The following is a 13,362-nucleotide window of genomic DNA, read 5'->3' as shown; positions in this document are numbered from 1 at the left end:
CAAGATGAGACCAGCAATCACGATTGTGGAGCAAGCTGGAGGTTCCTAATTGCCTACTCACGCTTATTGTTCCTATTCAACATTCGGCCATTCGAATGTGGTCCCAAAGAAAGAGAGAAGACCGTATCTCAAACCTAAAAGAGGCATTTAACATAAGCCAGGCTTATCAGATTTACTGCACGTAACTAGTGGCGTAACATATTAATCAGTGTTGGGTCCTCGACGATTTGAAAACTTCTTCAATGATTTTGAGGAGTGCAAATAAAACGTATTTAACTGACATTTTCATAAAACAAAGAAAATCATATTATCAAGAGAAGGGGACATTCTGCAAATGGATGAAGACAGTTTAAGTCAATGAATAGTAATTCCACAGGTGGAATATAACGTGAGTAATTGCGAATCGGTCATTTTCCTTTCCCGAGAAAAATGGAATGCAGCATTTTACTTAAATGAAGAGAGATTATAGGACTTCATTGTACAATGTGATGTGTACTGGATAATTGACTCCGACTGTTTCAGACATTGGAAGTCTGCTCACTTACGTTTCCGTTGGCTCCATTGTTCTCAGTCAGAGGATATTTTGATTTGATTGTTTGCTGGTCAGAAAGATGAGGGAGAGAATGTTTTCTGCTTTGTATCAAGGGTAGGCCTTTTGCGAAATGTCATTCTATCTATGGATTTGCTACTTGAAGAGGAAAAAAACTCAATGCTGCTTCTGAATGACGAGCGTATGGTTGCTGCCAGCTCAATCGGTATTCACCAGAATGTTGGGTTGTTCACGATCACACTCCAATATTAATGGATTGAGAGTTCCATCAGTTCCTCTACCTCTCTCTATTGTTTCGGGGAACCTGCACAAACAATGGATACATTCAGGAATCCCGCTATCCTGCGAAAACAAGGATATAACTGACAGCAACATGATGATTGGAGGCATATTTTATTCAAATCGCCCACCTTAGACGCCCTACACCAGCGAATGGATTCACCTATGTCAATATACATGATATATATGTCAACTGTTCCTGTCCGGATTGTTGCGGATAATAGCTGATCAATGGAGCTGCGATCTTAACAACCATTGCCAACACTGTGCTCACCCTGTTGTCAAGCGACAAGTCATGTTTTATGAGGTGACATCGCACTGTGATTCGTTCCTTGTTGAATCACGGTCATCTCACAGTACACTTCTGAATTATGTGTATTTTGTTCGTTGGTACTTTGGAAAAATCCGGACGGATACGGCACAAATCTTTCCCAAATGCACTCGCTCCATGTTTCCTCACTCTGCAGCATTCACTTCATGCGTTGTTCAGGTTGCAGAACCAGAAGCTCTGTAACGACAACCCCATCCTTCATCCATGTTGGGTTTTCAAATCCTCATTTCTCCCTGAACATGTGAAGCGGAATTGGACGATTTATGTCCTCTCCTGGACTACTTATTTCTCAACTGTTTTATCTAACTTTTTTAAAAAATCTTAATAATATGAACCGAGGTGTCTGGTACCTGAGAGGTTGCTGTATGTGACGACTTGTATATCTTTGTGCTAATGAGAGTGCATGTGATACTGAAGGTAATTCAATGCAATCAATTGTTTCTGCGCTCCATAATGCCAACACTTGATACTCGAGGGAGCCGAAAATGTCAATAGCAAATACAGAGGGAGATAAATGCAGTATGAAATAGAAGTGGACAGTGAGTTAAGAAGTGACAAGCTGGAGAAATATGGAGAATAGAGGTGAATGACAATAACTGGAGAAGTGAGACAATGGAGTTACTCACAAGAATAGGAACATTAAATAGATGCATGCTCAGAACAGTTGAAATTCTAAGTTATGTTGGAAGATCTGACTGACGCTGTGAATATATATATATGTACATATGTAGATATATACACATATATATATATACCTGCCTGGCATGGGGGAAAACAACTAATAATGTGAGTGACTGACAGTGAATCTACCAACATTTTTTATCTCCAAGTCTTCATTAAACAAGTAGATGGCATGTTGCAAGTAGCAGGGAATGTGGATGGGACAGTGTTATAGATGTGAAAATCAGTTTTACACATCGAACAAAGTGGAGGTGGATCAGTTAAATCAAAACTAACCAGACAAAAATGTCCTGTGTGCTGGATTGGAAAGTTAACTAGCTTTGTTTTGTAATTTTCAGATAGTGTCTTTGGAAATTTAGAATAGAGGGAATGGTGGTTAGTCCAGATGAATATTTCTCTGGAAAAATGTAAGCTGAACCAACAGTGTCTCTGCTGTTCAAAGTCTTGTCGATGATTTGTAGCTCGAGTGCATGTTGTTGTGGTTCTGTTTGCCGAGCTGGGAATTTGTGTTGCAGTCGTTTCGTCCCCTGTTTAGGTGACATCCTCAGTGTTTGGGAACCTCCTGTGAAGCGCTTCTGTGATGTTTCCTCTGGCATTGAAAGTGATTTCTATCTGCCGCTTCCGGTTGTCAGTTCCAGCTGTCCGCTGCAGTGGCCGGTATATTGGGTCCAGGTCAATATGCTTATTGATTGTATCTGTGAATGAATGCCATGTCTGTAGGAATTCCCTGGCTGTTCTCTGTTTGGCTTGTCATATAACAGTAGTGTTAATCCAGATTAACTCATGTTGCTTGTCAAAGCGTGTGTGGCTACTAAGGATAGCTGGTCATGTCGTTTCGTGGCTAGTTGGTGTTCTTGGATGAGAATCGTTAGTTGTATTCCTCTTTGTCCTATGTAGTGTGTTGTGCAGTCCTTGCATGGGATTTTGTACACTACATTGGTTTTGCTCATTGTGGGTATCGCGTCCTTCGTACTGGTCTGTTGTTGTCTGAGAGTGGCTGCTGGTCTGTGTGTTGTTATGAGTCCTCGTGGTCGCAGTCGTCTGGCTGTCAGTTCAGAAATGTTTTTGACGTATGGTAGTGTGGTTAGTCCTTTGCGTTATGGCATGTCCTCATTCCGTTGTCTTTCCCTTAGGGATCTGTTGATGAAATTGCGGGGGTATCCGTTTTAGGCGAATACAATGTATAGGTGTAAATATGTCTCTGCTGACATCATCTGCTGAAAATGCACACAAGCCCACTTCCTCGAAAACTGGGTTAAGGAACTGAAGTGTGAGCTAGATAAACTTCGGAATAAACAGGGAACGGAGGGGGTTATTGCGAGGTTTTACCGAGAGGCAGTCACACCTGAGGTATAAGGAAAGAAGGATGGGTTGCAGTCAGGTTCCTGAAAGGGACTGGCGGACAGTGAAGAGTGAGAGGTAGTCACAACTCAGGTACAAGGAAAAGGAGGATGGGGTGCAGTCAGGGGTCGGAAAGGGAACAGGCAGTGCAGCGATCATGCCGGTTTGGATACTGCTATAGGGTTTGGGGTGGTGGAGGGATAACGACTTAACATGGATAAACCAGGGGTAGATATCTTTGTCACTGAGCCTGTCCCTGTGGCTCAGAAGGGAATCGGGGGAAAGAAGCGGAGGTTTCGTCATTGGTGGCTCCATTGTTATGGGCACAGATATGAGCATCTGCAGAAAGGAGGAAGATTGACAGTTATGTGTTGCCTCCAGGTGCCAGGGTCCAGCATGTCTTGGACGGGGTTTTCGGGCTCTTTGAGCAGGAGAGAGAGAAGCCCCACGTCTTGGTCCATTTAGGTATTAACGGCATAGGGAGGAAAGAGGATGTGTATATAAGTCAGAAATTTAGGGATCTCGGGTGAAAGCTTGGAGCTGGAACAAATTCAACTGTTTTCTTTGATTTGGTACCCGTGTCCCATGCTAGCGAGTTGCAGAGTAGGGAGAGAGTCGAGTTGAACATCTGGCGGCAGGAATGGTGCAATAGGGAGCATTTAGGATGTCTGGATAAATGGGACTCATTCTGGGGTAGGTGGTACCTCTGCAAACAGGATTATATCAACATGAATTAGAGGGGCACTAATACCGTGTGGGGCGAAATTAAATAATGCTTTTTGTGAGAGTGAAAGTAATTCACAAGAGGATTAGGAAACTAAAATGTAGTTCCAGTGCCCAGAATGTTGAGACCAGTGAGGTCATAAATAAAGTATCAAGGTTGCAAGCGTGCACCGGCAAGGAAGAAAGTGGTTTGGAATGTCTCGACGTCAATGCAGATGCATCCAGAATAAGTTGAATCAACTTTCAGCTTGGTTTATTAGCTGGGACTTCAATGTCGCCGAAGTTGTGGAGACATAAATGAGCAGTGACAGGAATGTTTGTTGCAGGTTCCGGGGTTTAGATGTTTTACTACGAACAGAGATAATAGAAATACAGGGAGAGGAGTGCCATTGTTATTCGAGAACACTGTCACAGCGGCAGACTGGACCTTTCAGGGCTCAACTTCTGAGGTATGATGGGGTAAGGTTAGAAAGAGGAAGGAAGAGTTCACTCTGCTGGGCGTTTTCCATAAACCTTCGAATAGTTCAACAGATGTAGACGAAAGGATAGGAAAGATGATTGTAGATAGGAGAGAGATTAACAGGGTTATCGTTGGGAAGACTTCAACTTTGCAAACATTGAATGGAAATACTTTCGCGTACTTTAGATGAGTTAGATTTTGTCCAATACGTGTAGGAGTGTTTCCTGACACCGTATGAAGACAGGTCAACAAGGGGCGCTGCCACATTGAAATCACTATTGGTTAATGATCCCTTTCAGGTGTTCGGTTTGGACGTAGTTGAGCACTTGGTTGATAGAGACCACAATCAGGTTATGTTTATTTAAGCAATGGAAAGGGATTGGTATGTATCGCATGGCAAGAGTTAGAACGGGGGAAAGGCAATTATGATACGTCTGGGAAATTTTAGGTTGCATAGGATGGTCAAGGAATCTGCAGGGGACGGACACAATCGAAATGTGGACATTAATCAAAGAACAACTACTGTGTGTCCTTGATATGTATTTACCTGCGAGCAAGCCGTGGTTTACCCAGCACGTCGAATCTCTTATCAAGTGGGAGAAGCAGGCTTATGTAAAGGTGAAACGTGACGATTCAGTTCGGGCACTTGAGAGTTACAGGGTGGCCAGCAATGGCCTAAAGAGAAAGGTAAGAAGATTAAGGAGGGAACATGAGATGTTGTTGGCAGATAGGATCAAGGACGAGCTTAGGCTTTGAATTGGTATGCAGGCAATAAAGGCGTGGCAAGTGAAATATTATGGCCAATCAAATATACTCGTGGAAAGTTGTCCGTGGAGTCTGAGGAAATAGGGAAAGTGAGAAATGAACATCTCTCGCCAGTATTCACACTGGAAAAATACAACGTTGCCGAGAATAATGAGAACCAGGTCATTATGCCAAACCGATTGAGGTTAACAAGGAGGATGCGTTAGCATTTCCGGAAAATGTATGAGAAATAAGTCCACTGCGCCGAATGGAGTTTATCCTCAGATTAACTGGGAAGCTGGGGAGTAGATTGCAGAGTCTTTATCTTTGATCTTTATATCGTCATTGTCTACAGGCATAATGGCGGATGGCTGGAGGATAGCAAATGTCGTCTCCTAGCTCAAGAAGAATACTGGATGCGTCCCTAGTAATTGCACACCAGTGAGCCTTAATTCAGTTTTGGGAAACCATTGGAAAATTTTAAAACTGATAAGATTTATGATTAGATTATTTACAGTGTGGAAATAGGGCCTTCAGCCCCACAAGACCACACCGACTCTCTGAAGAACAACCCACCCAGACACATTCCCGTATATTTATCCCTTCGTATAACACTACGGGAAATTTAGTCTGGCTAATTCACCTAACCTGCACATTTTTGGACTGTGGGAGGAAATCGGAGCACCCGGTGGAAACCCATGCAGACATGGTAAGAATGTGCAAACTCCACACAGACAGTTTCCTGAGGCGGGAATTGAACCCGGGTTTCTGGCGCAGCAGTGAGACAGGTGTGCTAACCACCTTGCCACTGTGCTGCCAATGTGCCCATAATCACCGAGAACGGGATAATTTGTTATGTTGTAGTCAACACTGTTTTGTAAAGAGTATGTCTTGCCACAAAAACCTTTTTGATTTCTTTGAGCAGGTGACCAAACAGCTGGAACGGGGTAAATTTGTTGACATGATGTAAATGGATCTAAGTAAGGATTTTTCCAAGGTAGGCTATTGCAAAATAAAATATTCTAAGAGATGGAATTGATGGTTATTTAGAGGTTTTGATCAGAAATTCGCTTTGTGAGAGAAGACAGAGGGTTTTTGTTAATGGGAAACGTTCATCGTGGAGTTCAGTTACTGGTGGTGTACCGAAGAGTGTGCTTTGTAGCCTCAGTTGTGTTTCATTTCTTTTTCACCAATTACCTGGATGAGGGCGTAGAAGCATGGGTTCATAGGTTTGTCGGTGAACTAAGGTCGGTGGAATTGTGGAGAGTGCTGAATGATGTAGTAGGTTACAGAGGGACAGAGCGAAAATGTAGAGCTGGTTTGAGTGGTGACAATATAAGTTTCATGTGGAAATGTTTGAAGTGCTTCACTCTGTAAGGAGTAAAAGGAATAAAGAGGATTGGACTAATGGTAGTGTACCATTGCGCCATGGTGCCAAGATTCTTGGTAGTACAGATGTACGGAGAGATCTCGGTGTCCATGTACATAAATGCCTGAAAGTTGTCAGCCAGGCTAAAAGGGTTGTAACGAAGGCTTTTCTTGGTAGATGAGTTGAGTTTCGGGACCTTGAGGCCATGCTGCAGCTGTACAAAACTATGTTGTGCTGCACTTGCAGAATTGCATACAATTGTGAACGCTGTACAACAGGAAGAATGTGGAAGGTTTCCAAGGGTTCAGAGGAGATTAACTGGGATGTTGTAGAGGGAATGTATTATGACTAAAGGATGAGGGACTAGAGATTGTTTTTGTTCGAGATGAGAAGGTTGAGAGGTGACTTAGATGAGTCATATTAGACAATGAGGGGTTGACATAGATTGGCCAGCGGTAGTCTTTTTTCCTCGGATGGTGATGGCTTGCTTGATGGGACTCAGCTTTAACCTGATGGATAATACATGTATGACAGTGACAGAGGATTTCTTCTTACGCAGGGCGTATTTGGGGTGTGGAACACATTGCCTTCAACAGTCGTAGACTCGTCAACGTTATGGACATTGAAATGATCATTGGATAAACATAGGAAAAAATAAAACGGAATGATGTCGGTTAAATGGGATTCAGATTGTTTCCACATTTCGGCACAATATCGAGGACCGAAGTGCCTGTACTGCGCTGCAATATTTTATAAATTTACAGGTTTAGAGTAAAAGACAGCCAGAGATCGATGGATGACTCTTGGATGAATGTGACCACGCGTTTGAAAACTTGAAGTGAAGGCAATGCCAGAGCCAACAGCAATAGGGATCATTGATCATAGGAGTGACCGGTAGAATGCAGTTTAGTATGAGCTGTCAAACTAGGCAGTGAGTTTTGATGGAAATTTTGTTCTGTAGTTTTGACCCTGGGACTATAGCCATTAGATTGCAGAGATTAATGAGTCTACATTTCATAGTTCTGCGTTTAAATGTAAGATGGGCTCATCAAATGAATGATATTCTGAAAATTAGTTCAGATCAGAAAAATCAGTACATCTGAGAGAAATCACCTCAGAGTCAAAAGGATCTCCACTGTTATGAGCACACTCTTCCAGCCTCACATGTTCGCAAGGATTGACATGGATTATGAGGACGGGAATGCAAGTTATGCTCAGAACAGAACCGAAATATTATAAATAGGGACTTACTGCAGAAACCAAACCGCTGAATTTTGCGACCTACGTAGGCATTATCAAAGCAAAGACAGTGAGAGAAAATGACAGCTTCACGATTATTAATGATTTATAAAATACAGAACTGATTGTCGATTCTCAGCTGAACAATAGGATCGGCGGGGTGGTCAGTGGGATACAATAAATATGCATACATACAATAAATATAAATATATACCGTAATGGTAAAAGATCTTAGTGACCATGCTTTGTGGAAGTAAATCTATAGTAAGACTTACCAGGGACACCAACAATAGCCAGGATGGGATAATAAAAATATTGAATTATACCAAGGGCAAATTGTATTCGCACGGATGGTGACATCCAATCATAATATGTAGAAAGAGTCCAAACAAGCTCAGATAAAGCCCTAACCATTGTCGAAACATTCCAGTCTACTGTTCAGAGATTCTGGACCATAGTCGGAATAATTTACTCAATTAATGCCAGATGTAGAACTCTCCACTCTCCTCTTTCTGGAACTCTGGTCATTTGTTGGTGTTGGAAATAATGCTCCCACTGATACTGTGGGATAACACTGAAAAATGAGACATTTTGTAAAGGAGAGCGAAACCCTCTCTTGAGACAACCTGTATCCGCAGAGACTGACATGAATCACTGGCATTGAACAAACAGGTTCATTTAACCCCTTACAAAATAGCAATTTTCATACCACAATAAATGTGAATAATTACTCAATTTTGATGAGATGTATGGGGTGGGGAGGGGGGGGTGTTGTTAAGGGAGGAATGGTGGAAATGACTGACAAACTAACTCTTAATGTCAAATCCACGTTTGATCTGGGGGTAGTTTTGGGGGACCGCAGGATTGGATATATCCCGCCCTGCAGAGAGAAAGACGCAAAGATAAAACCAGGAAATACATGCCAGTGCATGAACAAACCTTCAGACAATTATATCGGTCAGAATCCAAGACAAAAATGTTTCTTGCTCGTTGGTTTTACATAGTAATTCTGAACGTTTCATTGTCGGTTTTCCAATCCTTTCATAACCATGCAACACCATGCAGCGTATTGAGACTTATTCAGCAATAGGAGGACACCATTCTGTTCCCATGTGCTGGAGATCCGAGAGGAGAGATGTTCCAGAGAGACATGGACTGTTACCTCTGATGTTCGTGGTGTATGTGAATGACTTGAAAAAAAATGCAGATGGGTCGTTAGTAGATTTTCAATTGATACAAAGATCGATAGTCTCGTGGATGGTGTCGAAGGTGATCAAAGGATATGTCAGGATGTAAGTTAGTTAGAGATAGAGCCAGGAACTGGCAGACGGAGTTTAATCAGGCTAAGTATGACGTGCTGTCCTTTGTTAGATCAAATGTTAAGGAAATGTACACATTTAGTGGCAGGGTCCTGAATAGCATTAATGTAAAAACAGATCTTGGTGTTCAAGTCGATTACTCCCTGAAATTCACCACACACGTAGATTGGTTGGTAAATGAGTTGGCTGGCACGCTAGCCTTTATTGTTCGGGTATGGAGTAAAAGACTCAGAGGTTCTCTTTTTACACAGGCTGGTAGGGCTATCTAACTCGCTGCCATGTTTGGTGGAAGCTTGGCAGAAACCATTGAGGCGTTTGAGGAACTTTTTGATCTGGACATGAGTATGTTTGGAATCCAGAGATATGGACGAAGGACAGGCAGAAGGGATTAGTTTATGTTGTCGCAATGTTCGGCCCAAAATCGTGGGCCAGTGGGCCCGTTTTCTGCTCTACTATTTATGTTCTATGTTCTACTTTGCAAAGGAAAAGTTTTATCGGTGCAGAGAATTATCACTGTAGTTTTACAGAGTATCAGATACAGCACGTCTGGTTTCGAATGTGTAACTTTCGTATCTATACTTGAGATGGAATCAGCCTCCATTGAGTAATATTCAGTGAAGGTTCTTTTAAAAAATGGATGACAAAGGGTTTATATTATCAGAAAAGGTTGGACAGGATTCACCCAACAGACACAGTTCGCAAAAACAGGGCCTGATCTTAATGAAGCATACATGAAACCGACTGAAGTTTGACAGAGAGTACCCTTTTGACGATGCTTACAAGTTTGAAGGAAAGGGTCATATAATTAGAGAAGTCTGTTCACAAATGAGTTCCTTACGATTTCGGGAAATATTGGGAAAGAATGTCGTCCCTCAGATATTATTCAGGATCTGGTATTTCAGCTCCGGTTGATTTTATTCAATGACGACTTCAAAGTTTCTGTGGAAGCTAGAAGAATGGAGTTGTGATCACACGCAAACAAAACATGACAGTTTTGATTATTAGAACAAGATCAATGGTGTTATTGCCCTATTCTTGCTCCAAATACATGAGTGGTACTGTTATTCTGCAACAACAACCTACTCATCTCTGTAATGGCTTTAGGGAAATGGGAAGAAGCCATTCGGTCCTTTGTGACTGTGAAAAAGGACTGTAACAGCTTTGGTTAGGTTCATGCCAAGTCGTTTAAAGCTTTGCATTTGATGGCAAAGGTCCCTATTTGGTCTGTCAAAGCAGAATGAGGGAGCTTATCGATTGCTGGGAGCTTTTATAGTATAAGAAAGGACATTCAGCAGTGAAACCTATTGCAAACACAACACGGAATGTGGGACTGCCTCTATCAGACTGGGATAGACAAGGTCGAAAATCACACAACATTAGTTTATAATGCAACAGGTTTATTTGAAAAAAAAAACTCCCTTTGAAAACCTCGCTCTTCGCGACAGCAAGGCTCCGAAAGAACTTTTGAATAAGCTGTTGGACTATAACTTGGTGCATTTTCATTTTTAACCTTGTACAACACAGGATGCCATTACACCACTGAAGTCCAACATGGAGAGACACAAGAGGCGCATTCAGCCCTTTAACTATCTTACCGTAATCAGAAGGACCTATTCATTCAGCTCCTTGGTCGTGAAAAGGGTGACTGTGACTGATGATATGAATGCCTCAGAAAAACTGGAAAAGTCCCTTTGTCCAGGCACGTGGCGGAAGTCTTGGAGCAGTGAAAGTTCTTTCACTGAATTGTTGGGACATTTTCAGAACGGATACCTGCCTTTGACAAGTTAGCAAGGGGCTGTTCTTCCCTCACATTAGCGGTTCCTCTTGTAGCGCAGTGGTAGTTTCCATACCTTAGGTCTGGATATAAGGCTTCAAATCTTGTTTTTCTCTGGAGTCCTTGTGTACCTTTGATAGACCAGAGAGCGCCTTGATCAGGGTGGATTGGCGCCTTTCATGGGCTCGTTATGTGGTTTTATTCAAATGAACACAAGAGTGGCCTTAGTAAGAGCAGACAGGCGTATGATGCATTATGTCCAAATATGCAAATCTGACAGTCTAAATAGTGTGTTTGTTGCTGAATCGGGATATTTGATGACTGAACAGTGCTCCTTGGAAGATTGCACAGCGTCTTTGGTCCGATTAGACAATTGTCCTTCATAGAATGGACAGAGAATTTTGACAGTTAAAATTGGGACCTCTACGTGAGTGAACAGTTGCCTTTGTCACATTGGATGAGAGCCTATCACCGAACATATTGGAGCACATTTCTTTTCAGAGTGTGTCCTTGTTGAGGCCCCTCGTGAGCTGACGTTCCTTGGTCAATTTCTTGAAAGAGTAAGTCAGACTTTGAGTGACGGGAAAGGGGATTTTGTTCTGAATAGGAGCCTTGGAGAGACTGGATAAGGATCTTTGCCTAATCACAAGTGCATTCTCTGGGTCGAAAAAAATGTTTTTGGCTAAATCATTTGAAGCATTTTTGAAGATCCTAGGGTCATTTGATTGGTCACGTAGGCGTTTTTATGTGGCGGATAAGTGCGTTCACAACCAGAATCGGCGCGTTTAACTATCCTGAGGGAAACATTTGGCAAACTGGATCGTAGCCTGTAACACAACGGATAAAGCCTCTGGGAGCAAGTTCTTTCATTTGGATTGCTGAATGTGCCACCATGTCTTGGTCTTAACTACTTTTTCTTCATGACTTGGTGGTGCTAATGACAGTCTCTCCGAAAGCAGAGTACAATAGAGAACTGGACAATTTTACATATTTAGTTTGGAATTTTAGCCTGCGAGGATGAGAGTTCAGTGCCAACCAGTTCCAATTAGTGTGAAGGGCACAGTTGGCTGGAGTATGGAACAGGGAATGACTGGAGATACAAAAGTTGCCGACGTGAAAATAGAAAGAAGAATCTTATGCCACAGATCGAACCTCCTAAAAACATGCTAAGAAGACAGACTGCACCGTAACTACTTTCAATGTTTTGACAGTAAGTGTATGTTGCTGTGTTATGAATACACTTCGATTGGAAAAGAATTCGAGGAGTAAAAATAAAGCAACATATATACACGATAATTGAGATAGAGAGAAAAATAATTGCAAAGAATTACCTGTTTTAATACAGCAACATACTATAGCAGGCCTTCACAAAGGCAAATTCTCTAAAATAATTGATCTGACAATAATTGCAGCAGCAGAAGGAGAATGTTATCTTTTAACCGCAAGAGGAATAATAGTTACCACATCCTGCTGGAAGGCGCCACCAACTGATATTGAAAGCTGAGATGAAAACAAAACTCGTTCTGTGGGAGTCTGCCTCCACGCCTTCAGTCTGCCACTATAAATCGCCTCTACCCTACAAGAATTTCAGCCAAGCTTTCAAAAATGTTCCCCATATTCGTCTGGTTACTAAGTTTAGGTCGCATGGGATCCAGATAGAGTTGGCAACTGGATACAATATTCGCTCTTGGCACCGAACAGAGACAGGCAGTACAGACCTGTCCTTCAGACTGGAGGAATGTCACCAGCAGTACGAAATAAGATTCAGGGCTACATCCGATTTTCATTGACATTTTTGCTAATGACTTGGATGAGAATATATGAAGCAATGTTGACCAGTCTGTGAACGCTACCGAAATTTGGTCTACTGCACGCAGTAAAGAATGTTGTCTAAAGTCAAACGATGTGAAGGCCAGTTGAATTTGTCATGCCAAATTCCCCATGTTGTTAGTTGCATTAGTCCGAGGGAAATGGGTCTGAGCGGGTTGCTCTTCAGAGGGTTAGTGTGGACCTGTTCACGTGAAGGAGCTGTTTCCACACTTTAGGGAATCTAATCTAAAAGTACATCAAAACCTTGATAAACTGGGTCAGTGGCCTGAAGAATAGCAGTTGCAATTCAATTTACATAAATGCAATCTGTTCCATTTTGGTCAGAAAAACCAGGGCGGGATTGGCGCAGTTAGTATTAGGACCCCGGGAGTATTTCCGAACAGAGACATGCAGGGCTCCTCGAGAGTGGCGTCACAAGTGGACAAGTCAGTGAATAAGGAGTTTCATTCAAATGTCTTCATCAATCAAAGCATTGAGTGCAAGCATTGGAAAGCCATGTTACAGCTGCACAGGACATTGGGAAGACCACATTTGAACCACTGCGAACAATTCTTTTCAGCCATCAAAAGAAGCTTTTGAAATGGTACAAAAATATTTACAAGGATGATAATGAGGCTGAAAGATTTAACTTAGGAAGTAAGGTTGAGTAGGCGAGTACTTTTTTTCTTTGAAGCGTAGGAAGTCGAAGACACACGTTTTAGAGTTCAATGAAATCATGAGAG

The sequence above is a fragment of the Chiloscyllium punctatum genome, chromosome 36 (genome assembly GCF_047496795.1).
Source record: "Chiloscyllium punctatum isolate Juve2018m chromosome 36, sChiPun1.3, whole genome shotgun sequence".
NCBI classification, from domain to species: domain Eukaryota; kingdom Metazoa; phylum Chordata; class Chondrichthyes; order Orectolobiformes; family Hemiscylliidae; genus Chiloscyllium; species Chiloscyllium punctatum.
The sequence above is the reverse complement of the archived record's forward strand: the minus strand, read 5'-3'. Positions refer to the sequence as shown.